Genomic DNA, 12,297 nt, shown 5'->3' on the forward strand with positions numbered 1-12,297 from the left:
TGGAAGACAGAGCTGCAGTACAGAGCATGCAGGGTGGGAGAAAACGGGGCTCCTTGCATTGGGGGACAGCAGCATTGGCCATGCTGGGGTTTTTGGCAGCTCCACGGCTGCCCTTGCAGCAAAGGCACAGGCTTGTTGCAGCCCCCAAGTGTGCTGTTCCTGGGCATGGACTCTGTGCTTCTGAATTTCTCTGTGTATCCTTTCTTCTGCCCACGGGACTGATCCAAAGCTAAGTGGTGTCCATTGAAGGCTTCCTCTCTTCTTCAATTAGGCTTTGGATCAGCCCCCATCCCTGAAAAATAAAAATTGTTAACTTGGGTATCCAAGAGTGATGGCAGCGGTGATGGGAGATGGAAGAGCACAGGCAGAGGCCTCTGTTATTGCTAGCCAAGGAGGAGTTTGGGAAGAGCTGCTCTAAGTAATCAGATGTTGTTATTAATTGCTTCCTGCCCTGGTGCGTTCATCCTAGTGTGGGCTCCACTGAACAGCTGATAGTCTCTGCTCAGCAGCAGAAAAGATGTCAGATAATATAATGTACTCGGTTAGAGCTGTGAGCCTGCAAAAATCTTCTTCTGGCTACAGCCACCTTGCAAGGAAAACACTCCTTGTGAAATAAAGCACGTGAGACAGCGGTGCTTTGGGGGAATAGGAACTCCTCCACCCTCCGGGGCCCTCTGGACGCTGATGGGCACCTCCACCCAAGGGGCACCTCATTCTACCCCAGCTCATTAGCTGCCCAGATGCTGGGGAACACCTGAAGGTGCCAAATTGTCTAATTTAGATTGAAGAGAAGTTTTGTAGAAAGGAACTTAAAGAGGCTGTAAATAACCTACGCCAAATCAGTTGTGGTTTCAGAGGGTGGGTTGTTGGGTGCTCCTTGGATCATGAGTTGCTTCCAGAGGCTGGAGCTCCATGGCAGCTTGTAATGCCATTCCTGTTGGGAACTTGGGTTTTGAAGTAGGAGAAGCTCAGACTTTCTGTAGGAAGTTTCAATATTGGAATGAAAAGCCAAAATTTAAAAACTGACTATGAAAGGAACAGACTTAATATATCCTGTAATATCATGATCAGGGAAGAGGTTTAAAATAGCCTGTGCATTAGTGTTCTTAAGCACTAAAAATATGAAAAACAATTGCTTAATTCGAGACATACGCCTGGGCCTTACCAGAATGAAGGATTCTGATCAGTTTTCATTGAAACATTCAGCACACTGTTGGATTCTTAGCAAACTCCATGTCTTTGTGGAATTAGCATTTTCTGGTGAAAAGCTGCTCAGCTCTGGTATCTTTTCTTTGTCATTGACTCACAGTAACAAAATGTTTTTATGCTTGAAGTTTATCATTTGATCTCCTGACGGAAGAATCTGAGAGAAGATCGAGGGCAAAGGAAGGAGAGCTGAGATGCCCACGGGAGGTGCTTTGGTGATTTTGTTTGTTTTTAGTTAATATGATATTCTCAGGAATACGCTGATCCAGGTATAATGGACTGTCCACAATGCCGCCTAGTGCCTTAGCATATTAGTGAGATCTCAGTGATTCATATTTACTTCCTATGTCTTCTCTACCTATGAGTTTCTAAGGTTTCTCTGTGACTTCATTTGTAAAGTATACACATCCCTCAGAGAGACTTTGCTAAGCTCTCCAGAGTTTAGAAACTCTGGCAATTTATAAACCCTGGAGATGGGCAAGTGTAGATTCATGTGGGGCTTACAGACTCTGAAGAATTGTATTCTCCCTTGTTTTCCGTTTGTTGTAATGAGGCTGTTTTATTTTATTATAAACCAGGCAGGCCTTACAGTTCGATTAAGCATTTGTTCACTATTGTATACTTGGTTCAACGTTATTTTCTCAGTTACTAGGTTGTATTTTCTCACCTGTTAGGCATGATATAAAAATGTGATTGAGCAGATTTCAAAACTAAGAGGACATTTTCTCAAGTCTATGGGACCTGTTTGTTTATCAACTTGTTTGACATGCTGCACAGTGGCTATTCCTATTTAAATCAAAAAGAAGGAAGAACAGATTTGTATCTATCTGAGCCATCTTGTGTATGAATATTTAGGACTCTGAATGTGTCTTGATGCTTTTCCAATGAACTTTTTCAAGCAACTGAGCTCTCAATATGTTAGAAGGAAAAAAATAACTCTTTAGAAATGCTTATTTCCTTTACTGAAAGTTAGGAAATTCCCAGGGAAAAAAAAACCTTATTAGGGTAGAACTAAGTTAGACGATAAATTGAAATCCTTTGATTGAAAGTAATGTTATTAAAAAGTTTTAATTATTGAGAAGAAAGTGTAGGAAAGGCACTCAGAGCTAACATAAAAATGATTGGAAACTGGTAATTAAAACAAAATGCTTGAAAATTAAACATCACAAAATATGAAAATGCAAACTTGGCTCTGATTCATTACAACACTTAAAACCTGGGATTGCTATTAAACTGTAGATGGTTGGTTTGAATTCTGCGGGTCTACGCTGATGCTCAACATTGGGCAAATGCTGCAGTACTTTGCTAACCGAGGCCACCAGGTTCCAGATCCCGTCCTTATTCTCCCCTTTCCCATCTCCTGCCATCCTCCATTTAGATTTCTATTCTAAAGCAAAACTTCTTGCTTTCTCAGAGAGTATCTGGATGCTACACTCCCCAGGTGTTTTTAGAGTTCATCAGTTTCACCCTTTCAAATATTTAAGGCTTTATTTTCCAATCCTGATACAATTACTTTAAGTGACGAGCGGTGTCTCTCCGTAGAGTGCTACTTTCTGCTCAACAGGGGTTGTTTTCCTTGAGTGGCAGCCTGTAGATTTCTACACAAACATCTCCAGAACATCCCTGGGACCTTCCAGGACTGGGTCTGCGTTTCCTCAGGAATGCTTCATGAGACAGTTGGCATCAGACAGTTGGTTCCTGTGGTCAGTGAGCCGGTTTGGGAGTCTGCATCACCAAAATATAATAAGGAGCCCTGCAATAGGTAGGAAGTACCAGCACGCTTCTGTTGACATTTTTGTACCAGAAAAGCCACCACCACTCTGATGATAGTCATAGCCAGACAAGACCCATCCAGCCATCTTTTCCTATTAACATACTAGTTTTTTCTACAAAATCACAGCAGTGAATGTCACCTCGTTGCCATCCTCTGATGGAAAGACTGCCTCTTCCCTGCCTTGGGGACATCTAGGAGAAACATCCCCAGCCCCGCACAGGGCAGCCGTGGCTCCCCGCAACCCTCTTTGCCCACAGTGCTCTTTCCCAGGAGAGACCGAGAGAGAGCAATCTTAGACTTAGAAGAAGGTAATTTGAATTGGATGTGAAGTTGTTACTAATTTAATGTTTATCCAATAACAAGGACTTTGCAAAACCCCTTACCTTTTCATGAGCCTCAGGTAACACTGTCAATTCATAATTGCTATGATCCCTTTATCCTGTGGTTTAATAAATAATTTACCTAAATTATTAAAATGAAAATTTCAACATTATTAAAAATTAACCAGGTTAAATGAGCAAACAGTAAATAGTGCTGGGCTTGTCCTGCGTGACAGGAGTCTGCAGCTTTTATTGTCTTTTTCCCAGGCGCAGAGGGTACGTTTCTCCCTCCCCCCACCTCCCTGTCTCCACTTCCACTGCTCCACTCTTGTCTTTCACAAACTCCTCTCCTTGATATTAGTTTTCTTCACAGCCCGTTCTTTCATCTCTGTGTCCTCTTCTCCACTATTGGTTTACTCTTCCTTCCCATGAACCCTCTCCTTCCCTGCCACAGCACTAGGCATCCGTCTCCTCTCTGCACATTATATTCTGCACACATATGTAGCACAAGATGCCTTGCGGGCCTTTTTGTGCTTTCTGTCTTTGATCCGTGGCTGGCAATCCCATCTGATGCCAGGAAGACATAGATCCAGGAGAACACATGATCTCCAAAGAGCAGAGAGTTTGTCAGGTCTTCAGGATACGGGCTGCTTCCATTCATGAAAAATTTATTAAAATCTGACTGCTCTTAAAGGATGGCAGCTCTGTCATTTTTAATTGAAACATTCAGTTTGCCCAAAATGAAGTGCTCCATCTTTCAGGCTGTATCTCTTGCCAGATTTTTTTTTTTTCTTCTCCGTAATTCCTGCTGAACTGCTCCTTCTGCTGTTTTCTGGCAGAATTCCTCACTGACTTAAAAGGGTTCCCCCCCTCCAGGCTCTATCCCATCCATTTTCCCCTTCAGCACATGGGAGTCCTGGAAATGGCCTTTCCTTCTGCCTGGCATTTTTCACCCAGAACACTTGCACCAGCGCAGATCTCAGGGCACCCAGCTGATTTTTTCCTGCAGACCTGGGAGAATTAGGCACCCAGCTCCTCTTGAGTTTTGGTAAGAGCTTAGTGCCTGCGGAAATGCCAGCGAGCCTGTCCATCCCTTCTCCGGGGTGCCCATAACGCTATTATGCATCCCCTGCAGACATCTGGGCACTGACGGGCAGATGTGGGCTTCTTAATGTGCTCTAATAACACTCTTCTTTTCTTTCAGCTGCTAAGAGACCACAAAGCGAGTAAAAGGCAACATTTGCAACAGAAATCTAGCTTCATAGACAGGCTCCTTCCTATCCTTTTCTGAGCAGCCCTTGGGTAGTACCCGGCACCGTTACAGCTCTGCTTAGGATGGAAAGCAAAGAATAAAAACCCACCTGCATGCAAAAGCAGAGGTGGTGCGAGCCAGAAGGATAACTCAGCTGGAATATGTCCAGGAGACCGTACCTCGAGTGCTGGCTCTTACAATCCACCCCGCGAGGTGAAGCCCCGAGGGTACGGTCAAAGTGTAGGCAAACAGATGCACTAAGGCAGTGGTGAGACCCAGAGCCTATAAAACACGGGAGCTGTGTCCGTGGGGAACATGGCAGTTATTGACTGCACTGTCACCTGGCATGGCCCTTTCCTTCCACAGTCAAGGCTGGTATCTGAATTACTTTGGATTTTAACCACAATTAAAGAGCTAATCAAGGTCAACAGCTCCTTTCAAATACAGTTTAGTACAAAATCCTAATGCAGGAATTACACAAATTGATATTGTCAATATAATGGATTCAAACCAATTGTGCTAAACAAGGTTGTATCAAGTCTGTGCTCTGTATTATGTGAGGGCTAATTCTGTCTAGCAGCAGTGGAGGTGAACAGAAAAACAGATACATCAAGCCTCCACAGTCTGGATTTATTACTGAGGTGGTTTTTACCCCTCTCAGAGAATTCATTAGTCTAAGAAAACAGTGCAGTTCCAAGGATTTGGTTCTGTTCAGAAGGCAGAACATGCAAAGTTGAATGCATGCAATGTATTTGTCTAATATATAGGAGGTACAAGGAAGGACTGGTCAAGAGAAATTATGAGCCTGGAGAACAAATCTAAGCAGCAGCCCTTAGTGAAAAAACGTGATGACAAAAGACTCTGCTCAGGTACCTAAATGTATTGCACTACTTGAGACATTCTAAAGTATCCAAGATACCAGGCATGGCTGGAAGATGTGACAAGAGACCTGTAGAAAACCCGTGTTCTTCCAGCATGGCAGATACTCTAGAGCATCTTAAATGGACCCTAAGAGATCTAACCCTCTTATTTGCTTTTCCTCTGAGGCACTTCAAGGTTTCACCAACACCAATCACTTTGACATCCCAGGTGGTCCCTCTCCAGTAGGTGTAAGCCTTACTGCTCCCCCTTAGGCATGTGGATTTAGAGACACATCCACGATCACCCAGTGAATCAGTGATGTTGTTTTTTTCCTGTGTTGTTTCCCACCTAGATTCCAATATTTCTGCTGTGAAGGGGGTTCTGGGAGAGCAGGCTGGCTTTTTTTTTTTTTTTAATTCAAGCTAATGTTATCCCCAAAGTGGCAAGACCCAAGAAGCGAGGAGGGCTTTCTCCAGGGAATGGGGGACACCCACGGCTGCAGGGCACTGCTGCTCAGGAGTGAAGAGCTGCAGATGGTGGAGCTCCTGGAGATGGGAAGCCCCAGGGGTCTGTCCATGCAGCTGTCAGAGGAGCCCATGGGGCCAGCCCTCATGGTGCCCTTTCCTCTTGGCAGCGCAAAGCAGCCCGACACCATGAGCAAAGGGAACAGACCACACTGCATTTGTTGCTGTGCATGGGGAAAAGACAATCCCCCTCCAAAGAGCTGCTGGTGTGAAGGACATGTTGTTAAGGGTTGGGAAAACGGCACCCGGTGAAGAATCAGCTTAGTTCAGGAGCTGAAGGTGGTGCCTTTATCCCTACAGGTAATGGGGCATTCGCTCACATCAGAAAGTTTCTTCCCAGCTTTGTAGACATGAGCTAGCTCTTTCCTTTCATCTCACCATCCACTTTTTGACTCCTCTCCTCAGAGGAAACGTGTGGAGTGACCCCAGCCCTTGCTCCCATCCTCCAACATGCTTTGGAAGGGTGGGAGACGGTCAACCTTTCCGGGGTCCGTGTGAAAGAAGCTAAATGGGAACATGAAGGTGGTAATGGAGTGGAAGCAGAGCAAGGAAAGCCTCACTGATGGATTATTAGGCACTGTCAAAGTTTCAGCAGAGTGGAAAACTTGGAGGCTGGAGTAAGTAGTAACCCATGAAAAATCACCTCTTCCTTTTCCTGTTCATGGCAGGGCAGCGTGTCCAGATCAAAGCCACCCGTCACCGCTCGGCCTTAGTTGCACGATTTACGAGGCACTGGGGCACCAGCCCATTAACAGCCCTGGTAATTCATTGCAAGGGCAACAGGAGGTGTAAATCCCCTCCTCTCCAAACTTACACATTTACCTAATTGCCCCCCCAGTTGCTGGACCTGGACATCAGAGGGGCTGATGTTATGAATGAGAAGAGCCACAAGAGGTGCAACGGGGAAGGAGAGGATACTGAGGAGAGAGTCTGGGGCGGTCAGCGTGGGTGGGAGAAGCATGACCCAAGAGGCAGACCCTCTTTCCTTTGCACCCATTAATTAGCAGAATATCTCATTGGTTTTAATTGCATTTTGACCTTCCGGCGCTCCTCTTGGCTGTTTCCCTTGGGATCGGCGTTGGAGAAGGAGCATGCTTCGTGCACATGGGAAGCTGGGAGGCCTCCGCATTTTTTCAAGGTTTGTGAGACATTGTGCTCGACGAGCATGGTAGTCCCTGCTGCCAGCAGCTGGTTCAGAGGCTCAGCAACACCAGAATCATTGATGGCATCAGGTACCAGCAGCTAAGGGGAGATACGAGGTCCTGACATGCTTTGGGACCTCAAGATCTAGCAACACCTAGGTGGAGAACATTCATCTACCACTCCATCACTTTACTGGTGGTACTGAGACATACTGTCTTCTCTTACAGTCTTCTGCAACACGCCCACATTCAAAAATAGCCTTGAAGAAAGCAAATTTTTTGTTCTCCAAAGATAACAAAGATCAGGTTTACTCTTTGTTTTCTTGTTTCTGGCTACTCTATCCATTTGCTGCCATTCTCTTTCTCTCTGTCTTTACCCTCCCTTTAGTCAGCCAGGTCCCCTTTTTGATTTCCCATCACCATTTCTCACGTCGTGCTCTATTTTCCTTGCACTAGTAACTTTCTGCTCTTTTGTGCTTGGCTCCAGCTGTTTCTGGCTTTCAGAAAGTCCCCTTCGGTTTGCTCTTCCCTGACTTTGTTCATTCTTCTGGTGTTCCCTGTGTAAATGCTTAACTCTGTAATGTTAGCTAATATTTGATATCAGAAAACTTGCCCTCAGCTATATGAGTAGGTTTAAAACACCTATATATTTACAAGAAAACTTTGAATGTGAATTTTCCACTCCCACAATCTGTACACTAGAACTAAATCCTCATCAGACGTGCTTGCCTTTAAAAGCAGCAATGGAGATAAATAAGCTCTGAAGCAGAAATGGAAGGCTCACCAGTAGTGTTTAGTAAGTGAGATAAGAAGGCCAGATCAGTGGAGTGTTTTCTTGCAAAAATCTTTCCAATTTCCCTAAAAAACCTCCTTTTTAAAATGAATTCCACTGCAGTTTCTTTTGTGTCATTTTCAAGTTACCACTCATTATTTCTTTTTGAAGCAAAATTAGAAACAGATTTCCATGAGCAATTTCCCTCAGAAACCCATTTTCTTTTTCATACGCTGAAGTTCACAAGAAATACACCTAATTTCCCAACCACTGCTTGCCATGCACTTGACCCCATGGTCATGGGAGCAGGCAGATGTGCCTACAAGACAGGTGAGCACTGGTTTGGCTCAGCAGGGGACAGGGCAGTGACCAGGTAAATGGGGACGAGGTCTGAGTGTTTCCTATTCCTCCTCACAGGGCAAACACTGGCCCTTAAAGCATGACCAAGAATGAGAATCAGGCAATGATCTTTGGTTAAAAGATAACCAGAAAGGGGGTAAATGGAGAGAAAGTGCAAATGAGAAGAGACTGGTCTAGCTGAGAGAAAAGGGCATTATTAGGGTAACAATTTGGAAAGAAAAATCTATGAGATTTGGGTTCATAAATGCTTGTGACTCTTGAAAATGTGATTTAGGCACTTCAGTGCTTTTTAGGTGCAAGAAATTCATTTCTGGTTGACAGGAAGGAACCCAGAAATGTAGCAATTCCATGAACTACTTGTAGTAGGGGAAAGGAAAGTTAGGACACTTTGCTAGTCATGACTTACTGGAAAGCAGATGTCAGCCTCACATGTAGCTTCTCCAGGGTCTGTAACCCTAGGAGGACACAAGAAGGAGATGAAGAAAGGTTTTGATGGCTCATCTCTATAATTTTCCCAGAAAGGAGCCATGTAAATGTTCTTGAATGTTGCCATGGGAGTTACAGCCAATTTAGGACTCAGAGTTACGGTGCATTCCCACCTCTAAAGGCAGATGGCTCGCCTTTGCTAATGAGAAGGGAAGAGAAGGGATAAGATGAAGCCCTTCAGCAGACAGCGAGAAATGAAACAGGGCAATGAGATGCCAAACCTTTGATATTGCACAGACGAGGAGACCAGCGTGTGAAAGGGCAGAGCCTCCACCAGGTCTTGCAACACATGTGAAATCCATCAGGGTCACAGTTCCCGTGGTGTTCTGTTGTCCGAGCCATAACACGACACCCTATGGGGAGGGAAAGGCATCCTGTGGGCAGGGGGAAGAACTATCTGTGCTTTTAAGAGGTTGGCTGGGAATTAAGAGAATACTTTATGGTGGTTACACTCTGAATTTATAGTTTCCTCCTCTTGCTTTTTAATGTTCTCCTGCCAAATTACCTACGGTTTGTCCCATAAGTTCAAGCTGCCCTGTGGTCTAACATGTCCCAGCACCACCTGGGACACATGAAAGAACACAAAACAATCTGTCAAAGAAGAGAAGGGCTGCACTGCAGAATGTGGATTCTTTTCTGGACCTAAACCCTAATTTTCCAGACTTTTGGGTCAGGAATTGATAGATTTGCCCTCTTGTAACAGGGCAATGGTGACATTTCAATACAGATCAGAACTTTCTTATTCCAAATGTGTGACTTGGGCACCCCATTTTCAAGAAGCTTTTGGCTGTGAAGTTCAGCAAACATCTACTGCCTATTCACCAACCTCTCTGTCTTACTACTTAGAGGTCTGAGCTATTCTGCACACATCTATTCTTAAGAGGCAGAAGAAGGAGGTTCATCATCAGTATCTCCCAGAGCTTCAGAGCACGGTAAGACTGCTCTGCAGTCTTTCTGGTACTTCCCATTGCTTTCCTGGAGAAGCTAAAATCAGGTCACATGTAGCTGCTAACAAAACTTCTGCTGAGAACCTGCTGGCCATTCATTACTTGAAGGTGAGTAGTTGCCCCAGAGTCAAGGGTTTGGGAACCTATGTAAAGTATTTTTGGAAACTTGGCCATATTCTGTGGATGCCTGGAAGCCTGGGTGGCTTTTACAGAGCTGTCTAGGGAAACCCAAAAACCAGCAGCGGACAGGCCACTTTCAGAGCAGGGAGAGATCAGGGAAATTTAGATCGGAAGGAGGCAGGTGTGCAATAGAAGAGGACATCTAGTGTAAATTTGAGTGACCACCCACAGCTGCATCATTTCAGTCACAACAGACCTCTTTCAAGAGTAAGCACAAACAGTACATTTGCAAGTGCCTGCTAAGATGATGCTGCAGCATGCATGGAGGAGTCCCAGGGCATGATCAATTCATTTTTTTCCCCCTTTCTGAGAGCAAAAAGCATGATAGATGCTCCTGTCCCAGTCACTCTCTGTCCCATTGTCTGGCCTTCAAAGCAGACTCTCAAAATTAAGGCCGTGCATTCCCAATGGAGAAAGTCTTCTGGTAGTAAAGGAGAAGAGAAAATAAAGCCTTCTCCACAGGTGGCACTGTTAACATGACCTTTGTTTCAGAGAGGTAGTCAGGGTTTATAACTGCTTGTCCGTGTGTCCTGGGGTCTGCCTATGTCTTTATCTTCATTAAGGTCTGTGCTCATCTCCCAGGCTGTGTCCCCCTCTGTCCCTCTGCAGCTGACCCATCTCTCCTTCCATCCCTGTCTCTTCCTGGTGGGGAGCACAGGAGCTGAGGCTGCCACGTGTGGTCTTCCAGCAGAGCAGTTCCCTGCCACGTCTGTCCTCACCAGGAGCAGAAATGCAAACCCAGCAGTGGGAATGAGCTGCCTTTTCTCTCAGCTGCCCTCCCCGATGCTGTGTTCCAGCAGCTCACCTCAGCAGCTCTAAAACAATTAGGAGGTTTGAAGTTTCACATGCCCCAGCAGATACAGACAGGACAACTCATCTGTTATTGCAGCCCCAGCGCACAACACTTTGTAATGATGTGGGGAATCCTGAACTTGGCAACTCCTCCTTGACCTTTGTCTGAGAGTAGGGTCATCCCCAATATCCGGGATGGATGCTGATTGAGCTCGCGTACCAGTCCCTTTCAGCTGCAGAGCAGGGAACCCAAGCACCCCGATGCAGGGCATCACCTGCCAACTCAAGCATTAAACATTAATCCCGGTAGAACTTTCACTCCTCCGTTTCTGAGGTGGAAGCAGATTAGGAATTTGATCTCCCAAGATTACTGTGTGAAAGTCGCCCTTGAATAGGCTCCCTGTAACTTGTCCACCTCTTGTCCCTTTCTTTGGGGTTTTGCTTTTCATTAGATGCTGCTGCATTTGGGGCTTTTTTTTTTTTTTTTTTTTTTGAGGTTTTCTTCTTTCACCTTCTGGGGGATTGCAGGGGGACCTGGAGGGTGCTCAAGTACCTGGCTCCCAGACTGCAAATCTGGGGGGACCCCAGTGGTTGCGAGAACTCCCTCAAAAGCACGGTGCCTACACTGTGGGGCTCCATGGCCAGAGGAGAGCTAAAGGGTCTTGCTGGGACTGTGAGGAAGCCATAGCTGCAGGAGAGGAAAAAAACACTGCATGCAGTAATGGCGATTTTACTCTGTGGGCAAGGTGAACGAATAACCACCACCATGGTACAAAAGGACTCATCCGAGGTGGGCACAGGGCCAGACCTGGCAAAGGAGGGTGGGTGGTATCAAGTGGCATGGAGAGCAAGGTCTTCTCTCAGCTCTGTAGCCGTGGGGACCCAGGCTCTGTGTATCTGCTCTCCCATTTAGCTGTGGAAGGACCTACCTCCTTTCTCTGTCCTCCTTTCTGCTCTGGGTATGGCTCTGCAGGTTGGGTTGTCTGTCCCATGGGAACTCTGCCCTTGCTGACCTGCTGCAGCAGCCCCAAGCTCTCAGATCACAACTTAAATCTTCTAGTAATTGCAGGGGGGGGTTGTAGAGACACAGCGGGTTTCTTTGCTTCTGTTTCAAAAGTTTGAAAACTTCGCCCCCTTGACTAAAACAGAGAAAGGCTTAAATCCTTCTTCCCCACAAAAATACTTCCTTCAATGTGCTGCCTCCAGGAGCTGAAACTTTTTAGAAAATAAATAAAAGACACCTGGTATTAGGCAGCTGGTGAGAAAACCATGTCCTAGCATTGTTATCTCGCAGGGTCCCCTACCTGGTTAGTCTCTGGTTTGACTGAGGAGGGATGTCTTCTTTTAGGGGCTTTGCTGAGAAGATGCATCTCTCTAGTGATTATTTACTGGGCAGAAGATGCTTCGTCCAAAGGGGAAGGTCTTCCTGGGCCATGCGCTGTCTCCTGTCCCGTCCTGTGATGAGGGACAGCCAGTGGGTACAATGTGGAGGGAGAGGAAAGTTTCTCCTGTTCCCACTTGCAATGTTAAAAAAAGACACCACACAAGAAAACGGAGACCTGGGGCTGCTGTCAGGTGAAGTGGTGTCTCCTCAAAGGGGAGCCCACCGTGTGGGGAGCAAAAGCGTCTGTCCTCGGGGCTGCTCGGCCCTCGCTGCTGTCTGCCAGGGCTGGGCAAAGGC

This window comes from Harpia harpyja, chromosome 21, assembly GCF_026419915.1.
Source record: "Harpia harpyja isolate bHarHar1 chromosome 21, bHarHar1 primary haplotype, whole genome shotgun sequence".
Lineage (NCBI taxonomy): Eukaryota > Metazoa > Chordata > Aves > Accipitriformes > Accipitridae > Harpia > Harpia harpyja.